Source organism: Eretmochelys imbricata, chromosome 1 (genome assembly GCF_965152235.1).
Source record: "Eretmochelys imbricata isolate rEreImb1 chromosome 1, rEreImb1.hap1, whole genome shotgun sequence".
NCBI lineage: Eukaryota > Metazoa > Chordata > Testudines > Cheloniidae > Eretmochelys > Eretmochelys imbricata.
In genome coordinates, this window is record NC_135572.1 from 228,444,787 (window position 1) to 228,454,877 (window position 10,091).

Genomic DNA, 10,091 nt, shown 5'->3' on the forward strand with positions numbered 1-10,091 from the left:
GGATGAAAGTCAATAAGGACATATGCAAAGTACTCCGTTTAGGAAGGAACAATCAGTTGCACACATACAAAATGGGAAATGACTGCCTACGAAGGAGTACTGCGGAAAGGGATCTGGGGGTCATAGTGGACCACAAGCTAAATATGAGTCAACAGTATAATGCTGTTGCCAAAAAAGCGAACATCATTCAGGGATATATTAGCAGGAGTGTTGTAAGCAAGACACAAGTAATTCTTCCACTCTACTCTGTGCTGATTAGACCTCAACTGGAGTATTGAGTCCAGTTCTGGGCGTCACATTTCAGGAAGGATGTGGACAAATTGGAGAAAATTCAGAGAAGAGGGACAAAAATGATTAAAGTTCTAAAAAACATGACCTAAAAGGGAAGATTGAAAAAAATGGGTTTGTTTAGTCTGGAAAAGAGAAGACTGAGGGGAGACATGATAATAGTTTTCAAGTACATAAAAGGTTGTTACAAGGAGGAGGGAGAAAATTTGTTCTTAACCTCTGAGGATAGGACAAGAAGCAATGGACTTAAATTGCAGCAAGGGCGGTTTAGGTTGGACATTAGGAAAAACTTCTTAACTGTCAGGGTGGCTAAGCACTGGAATAAATTGCCTAGGGAGGTTGTGAAATCTCCATCACTGGAGATTTTTAAGAGCAGGTTAGACAAACACCTGTCCGGAATGCTCTAGGTCAGAGGTGGGCAAACTATGGCCCACAGGCCACAACCAGCCCTCAGGACCCTCCTGCCCGGCCCCTGAGCTCCTGGCCCAGGAGGCCAACCCCTGGCCCCTTCCCCACTTTTCCCTCTCCCCCGCAGCCTCAGCGTGCCGTGCTGCCGGTGTAGTGTATTAAACTGCTCCGCGTAGGAATGCGCTACCGCTCGCAGTTGCGGAGAGCAGTTTACTACACTGCACCAGTGCGACGCTCTGGGTGGCCGGGCAATGCTCTGGGTGGTGCGGCTGTAGCGTCACCAGCCGCCGGTGCTCTGTGCTGCACGGTAAGGGGCCAGGGAGTGGCGGCGGGGGGGTGGATAGAGGGCAGGGGAGTTTGGGGTGGTTGTCAGGGGCGGGGGTGTGGATGGGGTCGGGGCAGTCAGAAGGCGGGGAATGGGGGGGTTGAATGGGGGCAGGGATCCCTGGGGGGGGCAGTCAGGAAGGAGGAGGGGTTGGATGGGGCAGTCGGGGGGAGGGGTTCCGGGGGCAGCCAGGGGACAGGGAGCGGTGTGTGTGTGTGTGGATGGGACAGAGGTCAGGGAACAGGGGGGGTTGGATGGGGCAGGAGTCCTGGGGGGTGGGGCTGTCAGGGGGCAAGAAGCAAGCGGGGGCGGATAGGAGGCGGAGGCACAGCCTCCCCTAACCGGCCCTCCATACAATTTCTGAAACCCGATGCGGCCCTCAGGCCAAAAAGTTTGCCCGCCCCTGCTCTAGATAATACTTAGTCCTGCCATGAGGCTGGGGACTGGACTAGATGACCTCTCAGGGTCCCCTCCAGTCCTATGATTCTATGCTTCACACCTCATCCCTCTCAGATTTTGGAAGGCACTTCAGATTTTTAAACCTTGGGTCGAGTGCTGTAGCTAACTGTAGAAATCTCACATGGTGCCTTCTTTGTGTTTTCTGAAATCTGCAGTGAAAGTGTTCTTAAAATGAACAACATGTGCTGGGTCATCATCCAAGACTGCTATAACATGAAATATATGGCAGAATGTGGGTAAAACAGAGCAGGGGGACATACAATTCTCCCTCAGGAGTTTCAATCACAGATTTAATTAACACATTTTTTTTTAAGGCGCGTCATCAGCATGGAAGCATGTCCTCTGGAATGGTGGCCGAACCATGAAGGGGCATACGAATGTTTAGCATATCTGGCATGTAAATACCTTGCAATGACAGCTACAAAAGTGCCATGCAAATGCCTGTTCTCACTTTCAGGTGACATTGTAAATAAGAAGCGGGCAGCATTATCTCCTGTAAATGTAAACAAACTTGTTTGTCTTAGCGATTGGCTGAACAAGAAGAAGGACTGAGTGGACTTGCAGGCTCTGAAGTTTTACATTGTTTTGTTTTTGAGTGCAGTTATGTAACAACAAAAATCTATATCAGTAAATTGCACTTTCATGACAAAGAGATTTCACTACAATACTTGTATGAGATGAATTGAAAAATACTATTTTTGGTTTCACAGTGCAAATATTTGTAATAAAAATAATATGCACTTTGATTTCAATTACAACACAGAATACAATATATATGAAAATGTAGAGAACTATCCAAAATATTTAATAAAGTTCCCTTGGGGTATTCTATTGTTTAACTGTGTGATTAAAACTGTAATTAGTCACAATTAATTTTTTGAGTTAATCGTGTGAGTTAACCGCAATTAAACGACAGCCCTACTTTTAGCCCCATTGGGCATTGCTCCTGTCAGTTCTTAGAGCAAGCAGAAAATCTTTACTTTCCCCATTTATAATTTTTGTTACTGATTATTATTACCATTACTTATTTTTCCACTCAGAATTGGAAGAGATTTAGACCAACATTGATAACTGCCTACACTATTAAATCATACTTCTACATAAAATCCCATATAAGGCTCCATCCTCAGTTTGTATAAATTGGCACAGATCCATTGAAAGTCAATGCTGCTATACATCAGCTGTGACATGTGGGTGGGGTTTTCTAAAAAAGACTGAATGGCTCTTTAGTGCTCCTAAGTCACTTAGCGACAGTTTCATTTCCAAAGATATTTAAGCACTTAAAGATGCAGCTAGTGTCTAGTGGGATTTTCAAAGCATCTAGATACTTAACTGAAAGTCATTTAAATGGAACTTAGACACCTTTGGAAATCCCATCCATAGCCCAAACCTGTATTTATTGCATTCTCATTTTTAATTTGGGGTATACATTTAAGTTGCACGTCTATTACGGTGTCTTTAAAAAGTTTCCATGCAGCCTGCTGGGATTTCACTTTTGGTGCTGTACCTTTCAATTTCTGTTTTACTAACTTCATCATTTTTATGTAGTTCTGCTTTCTGAAATTAAATGCTACCGTGTTGGGATGTTGTGGTGTTTGCCTCACTACAGGGATGTTCAATTTAATTATATTATGGTCACTATTACCAAGCGGTCCAGCTATATTCACCTCTTGGACCAGATCCTGTGCTCCACTTAGGACTAAATTAGTGATCATGAACTCCTTATTTGCAGTACTCAACTTTTTTTCATTTAAACTGGGTGATCAAAGTTGTTATTATCAGACTTAGGCATCCTGTCAGGTGGCAACAGTTGAAACTTGACAGTAGAGGTATATCCTTCTTTTTTTTTTAAAAAAAGAGCAAAAAATGTAAATTTCCCTTTAATGTCATATCCCTAGAGTTTAAGATTACATCACAGTAATATACTGTAAGTAGCAAAAGGATGGAGATTAAAAATATCAGGCATGTGTTTGCAAGTCGGAAAGATTCATGCTCTCTGGTGGAGGCCAAAGCTTTGAGAGTGGAATGGAAAATACCGTGTAACTGCCGGATTTGTAATAGTCCCTGGGCCCAATCCTGCTTGTTCTAAAATCAGTGACAAAGCCCCCACAGATTTCAGTGGGAGCAGGATGATATTGAAATATGGCCTATACGCAAGATAGTACCTAGAAGCACCACTCTAGTCTAATAGATGGCCTGATTTTAAATTTTTTCTATTTCTTTTTTTTTTTTTAAGAGGCAGAGTGGGCCAGTGCGTAAGACACTGGATCAGGAAATCTGCATTCTATTGCCCGCTCTGCTGCTGAATTCTTGTGTAACATCGGACAAATTACTTCATATCTGTGTACTTCCATTTTCCCCTTTGTAAAATGGGGCTCATTAGGTCTTCCTTCGTATAGCACCTTGAGCTCTCCGGATGCAAATCACTATATAAGTGGATGTAAGTGGCCGGATTTCCAGAAATTCTGGGCACTCACTGCTGCTCTTCAAGTCAATGGGAGATGTGGGTCTTAGCACTTCTGAGAAATCAGGCCACTTTCGTTCTGTGTGCCTAAAAAATGTCCAAGTTTAGAAATTTTGGCCCTAAAGCACCAAATTAACCAGGAAATTAGCCTAATGTTCAGTTTTAAGAAAGAAAATATACCTGAGGGATTATAATCTTAATCAAAGCAAAATTCAGAAAATAAAAGAAATCTCGATTTTAAATCTTTTCCATATACTATCACAGATGCCGGTAAGGTGCTAAAGAACGTGTGTATTAATTCTAGGGAAATAGAAAAGATAGGAACACTCGCTGGCTTTGTTATAATTCTCAGAGCTTTTCAGCTATTAACAGTGTATGTGATGCAGTGTACAGTCCAAAAGCAAAGGGCTGAATCTCCAAGCAGTTTCTGCATCTCACCGGACAAAGCGGGTAATGTAGGAGATTGTCACATGAAATAAATAAAAAATCAGTGGTGCAGAAATACACATCTGCACAACTTACACTAAAATGGATCAGCCAGACACTATAGATAGACCAGTGTGAATGTCTTGAATTCATTAATGAATTTCTTTGTGGATTAGGCCTTGATGGAGAGAGTGCTCACATACAGATGTTTATTGTGATTTGTCAATGGCCTTGTACTTAATCCTCCTGAACAGGAAATAAGAGTCTGTACAGGGGACTCCCTCAGGGACTATGGCAGTTTGCAGAAACTCTCTCTCTCTCTCTCTGTGGCCTGAATCATCACAACACAGGATCAAGCTGCTGAAGGATTAGCAAAGGGAGGAAATGGATTTGCCTTTAACCCCTTCAGCAGCTTCTCTGCTTCAAATGACATCCTGCATCTGATGAAGTGAGCTGTAGCTCACGAAAGCTTATGCTCAAATAAATTTGTTAGTCTCTAAGGTGCCACAAGTATTCCTTTTCTTTTTACCCAGGAGGGACATGTTATTTATAGATCAGCTATGGCATGAATGGAGAGGAAACAAGGGGGAAGATCTAGCAGATCCCCACTTCCACAGGTGGCTCGGCCCCCCATTCCACCTACCAGTGGAGGCCCATTATTAGCCCTACACCAGCTGAGGTCAATGGTAAAAGCTGATCAACATCAAGGGAGAGCTCAGCAGGGCGAGTTACAGCTCACTGTCATATGTATTTCTAGGGTGATGCACCTTTGCAGCACTAGTGAGGATGGGATGCATCCAGGGGCAGAGCACGTGGGCACACAAATAAATGAAACTGGAAGCAGCTAGTCTCCCCAAGATGATTCATAGCCAAGAAAACAAAATTATTTGTGTACGTGTCCAGAGTGTGGAGCTGGGCAGGGGGCATTTGAGCTGTGCGAAAGGCTAGGGTTGGGGGCGGGGCGGCTGGTTCACTGGCAATTCTAAAAAAAAAAAAAAATTAAAAAAAGGTTTAGGTTGGTTCGAATTTTTTTTCCCCAAACTATCAGTAAATAAAAGTTTTAAAAAATTCTTTGGGATAACAAACATTTCATTTAGATGTTGAGAATGTTTTAAAGGGTTTTAATTAAAAAAAATAAAATGGAAGGGAATTTCTGAACAAAAAGTGGTTGTGCATCAACATTTTGACATCTTCCAATTAGAAAATGTCAAAACAAAATGTACTGATGTAAAAAACAAACAAACCAGTTTGAGACACAAACAAATTGGTGAAACTGACAAGTCGCTCAGTGTTTTGGTATGGTCAAATATGCTTTTTTCACTGCAAAAGGCTTTGGCTGAAAGATTTTTGCCCAGCTCTAGGTGGCACAGCCTGTGAAGCTAGTACATGCTTCCCATACCCATTTCTACCACGATGGAGAATGTGGCCAGGGTGGAGGCTCTGGACCAACTGAAAAACAAGTAAAAATGGATGCTTGGGGGTGGGAGGGGTCCTTCCATGGAACATTGTGCAATTCCCTGCATTTTAGGAATAGTATTGACCTTTCAAAATAGAGGTTTGACAGTAAATCTATGTATGATTGTATTATTTATCTGTACCTGGGAGGGAGCTGGCAGAGGGATGTATGCGTGAGTATAGGGAGACAATGGTTGGGTACAGGTCTGCCTTTCTCAGGCACTGTTGCTATGGGAAGGCCTTTCTGAGGCACTGGTAGGAAAGGATGGGAGCCTCAGCCAGACACTAGCTCCTCTTCCTGTCCACACTTAAGATTCTCCTCCCTGGGGAGTCCTCATCTCACAAGCCAGTGGGAGGGGATTTTCCAGGGGAGCAGCACTCTTTGAAACCAGGAAAAGGGAGACATTTCCCTCTGCTCTTAGCAAAGGGGAAGAAGCTGTCCTTCCCTGTGCATCCCCCTGGCCAGGGGAAACCAACAGCAGTCAGAAGGGGCCTGTGCACCTAAAGAACCAGAGGAATCCCATTTACCAGCCAACCAACCACAAGAGGAGGTTTGTTACTCAGGTCACAAGCCAATCCACCTGCTCCTTCTGTGAGGAAGAGGTAAGAGAGCCATGTAGAAGTACCTCCCTGAAGCAGGAAGTATGGCAAACTGAGAGTGGAAGTGTTGATCCCTTTGATGCATGGATGGTGCTGGAACAAACGGAATGTTTTGGTGTGGACGTGAGTGTGGTTGAGGTTATGTAACCCAAGGAATGTCACATGTATCACTGAGTGAAGTGGAACATTTCTGAGAAAGACCCTTGTTAAAGTATTGGCAGCATTACTACTCTATCTACAAGTCAGCCTATTTTCCATGCCTCCCTCTCTATCCAATGCCACATTCCTGGGGTTTCCATAGACACTACTACCCTTCAAGAAAGCATTCAGCCACACAGCCACTGCTCACTGCACTCAGAAACGTCGGGATCCTGAACAAGAGCTGCTTTCATCATGCCCCCCCTCACATAAAACACCACATACACACAACCTGACAACCTGCCCTGTATAGAGGAAAGGGACACAGACTCAGTCATACATGGAGGTGAGGGTTCCAAGGATGGTTAAACTGGGAGGCTGGTGCGGGGAGGAAGGGAGAGAGAGAGAGAGAAATAGTGGTATTCTACTCAAAAACTGCCCACAATCCCAAAGTAGTTGGATGTTTCTGCTAAAATGATCAGCAGGGCAAGAGGTAAGGAAGTTGCCATTTTAATTTCCTTTATTAGGTTTCAGAGTTAACACTCTACCTGAGCTGAATGAAGACAGCTTATCTCTCTTTTAGTGCTATAATTCCCATTTGCCTCCAAAAGCGGGAAAACAGCACTGCATCAGTTCACCTTCAGAAGGTTACCTTCACAACTAGGTTAGGGCTAGAATTTTATTTCAAATGAAAGCTTAAATTCTGCAGAAACTCCTACAGGCATCGGAGAAATGCTGGTACAGTGTGTCACAGAGTGCTGAATCTCTCTCTCACCCTGATTGGGGCTAGGACAGAACACTCTGGGAGAGAGAAATCTGCCTGTCCTTCCCCAACTCTCTCCTCCCCCGGCTCTCCGAAAGAGGCAGTAGTATCAACCCCTCCCTAGATGCTGTGCAGGGAAGGCTGTGATCTCCACCATAATATTGCACTGTGTGTGTTAAGTGGGGCGGGGTGGCGGGGTGTGGGCAGGAAGGGAGAATTGCAGAGGGTGTTTCTGGGGGTGAGTATAGGTGGATGCTTCAAGAATATGCATTGAGCTGTGCATCCACCTATACTCACCTCCAGAAACACCCTCTGCAATTCTCCCTCCCATGAGTGTGGATCTGTACGATGTCTGTATGAAGGGGTGAAGGTTGGTATTATGGGATGTCTTTGGGGCTATTTATCAAGGTGTACCCAATGCCATGGATGGATTATTGTGGTTGCAATGTAGGATAACTGTGTAAAGAGGATAGGATATGTGTGTGTGTGCTCCCATGGATGTACTGTATTTACATGAACACACTACACCTCTGCACTTACCCACTCACATAGGTGTGAACACAAATGCCATGCATGTGTGTGTGTGTATATATTTTGCAGGTTTGAATTATTATCTAAATAATTGGTATTGCAAAATAAGGACCCTGTGTTGCAAACGTACACAGAATTTTGCTCCTGGGCAGGTAGTCCCATTGGATTCAATAGGGACTGCTCATGTGAGTAAAGTCACTCGTTGGACCCTAGGTAATAGCTGCATAGCCTTACATGTCACTGATATTGTGTTAGCTCCGGGAGGCAAATTATAGAACAGTACTGTGGCCATGGGAAATAATCACTAATGACAACCATTTAATATAATTATGTTTTTTTTTTCTATTTCAGGAATGGTTAATATGTGTGGGCATATGTTGTGTACAGAGATAACATTTTACATTAAGTGGAAATGAATTAATCCCCGTGAAACTAGGCAAATCATTATACAGCCACATGACTATAACAAAAGGATGCAATAATGAATAATGTTCCTGCAGTGGTGCACAGTAGAGGAAGGAAAATGGTTTTACACTTTAATATTAAATATTTTACTCCTGATTATTTCAGAAACCCAGAAACCACAGCAGTTAAAAAACAGGTACAACACCTTGTAAAATTCTGAATATTACAATATTCTTATATATATGTTATATTCCCATACAGAAATTGAGGAGATGTACTGAAGATGGCAAACAAATAATATCTTAGTATTGATTCCACTCGGTGTGATAAGGTAAAACAGATTCAACCTGTTTTCTCGAATAAATTTGCATCTATTGACATTTACAAAGTTTTGATGTGGTTTAAGAATGGTATATGCTTGGATTATGTCAATGGAAAACATGATCAATGGTATTGATATGCTGAAATCCAAAATAGAAATTTATTCTGATGAAAATATTTTGTTTTCTCCTTTGGGAGGCTTTGAAACAGGTATAAGCTCGTGTCTTCTGCAGGCTAAACAAACTCAGAGAAGGCACCAAAACCCCATTTCTTTGTTCTGTCTGAACTTGGAAAAAAATCGAAAGGCCAAAAGAATCCCCAAAGTGTGTTGTGATTATGATTTCCATTATGTGTAAATGGGGTTTTATAGCCGGAGAGACTTTACAGACCTCTCTCTACAAAATCCCTTTAACGAATAATCCATGAATGGGGACAGGCAATATAATCCTTTCAGCCTGAACTGGTTTCAGCCTGAACTGGTTGTGTGTGCAGGCATGTGGGAGCCTGTGTGTGTTTTGGAGTGGGGGCGATGTCTATACATTCACTGTAGGGCAGGCTTAATTGTATAGCTTCAATCGCTCCTGTATCCCACGAAGGGAAAATACCCTCTTGTGGTGCGAGGTACAATTTGTCACGTCCTTTCTTGCATCACATTATTACAGCGGTTCTGGATTCTGTCTAGCCGACCTTTCTCACATCAACCCGTTTCTCCTGTTACACTGCTGCAAACGCACCGGCATCTCTGGATCTGTAACTGAAAGGAGACTTTCTCTGGGTCTGAGCTGGATGGTTATAGTCTCACTAAAGCCCACTGCGAGCGCTGCCCCACGGATCCTAGTGGGAACTTTGCGGAGTAAGGAGCTCGGGAATGGTCCCCGCTTTGGTCATATTTGCACTTCTTCTTCCCTGCCATTTCTCCATGCAGAACCCTTCCCCACCCCCACCCGCACCCCAGGACCAGAGTCAGATCCCAGTGAAACCAGTGTGAACCCGGAATAGACCCACTGGGTCTGCTTGGGGGTGACTGAGATCCGAGGGGGAGAATTCCCACGGTGAAGTCATCTACCTGCCGTGCCCTTCTCCCCCGCTGCAGCCGCCCCACCCCGGACTCCCACGCAGGTCCCACCCCCGGGAGGCATGTGCCCCGGAGCATCCCCTTGTCCCCCGGGGGCCGCCGCCGCCGCCGCGAGGGGCAGGGCTGGGCGAGGGGCAGGGCGGCTGGCCGGGGCGGGCCGTGCTTGCCAGGCAGGGATGCTGTAGCCTGGTAACCGGGGAGGCTGCTGGCTGTTTGCATTGGGGGGCGCGGGGAAGCAGGGATCCTCTTTGACGTCAAGCCTAATGCTCGCTCGTTCATATCCGGGTCCCCGCGCGGTTCCCCGGGGCTCGGCTGGGCTGCCTTTCGCGGCGCAGCAGGCGGCGGCCGGGGGCAGCCCGGAGCTGGCCGGCTCGGAGGGAGGGGAGCGCAGCATGCCCGCCGCCTCCCCTGCGCCTCCCGCCCGCCGCTGCCC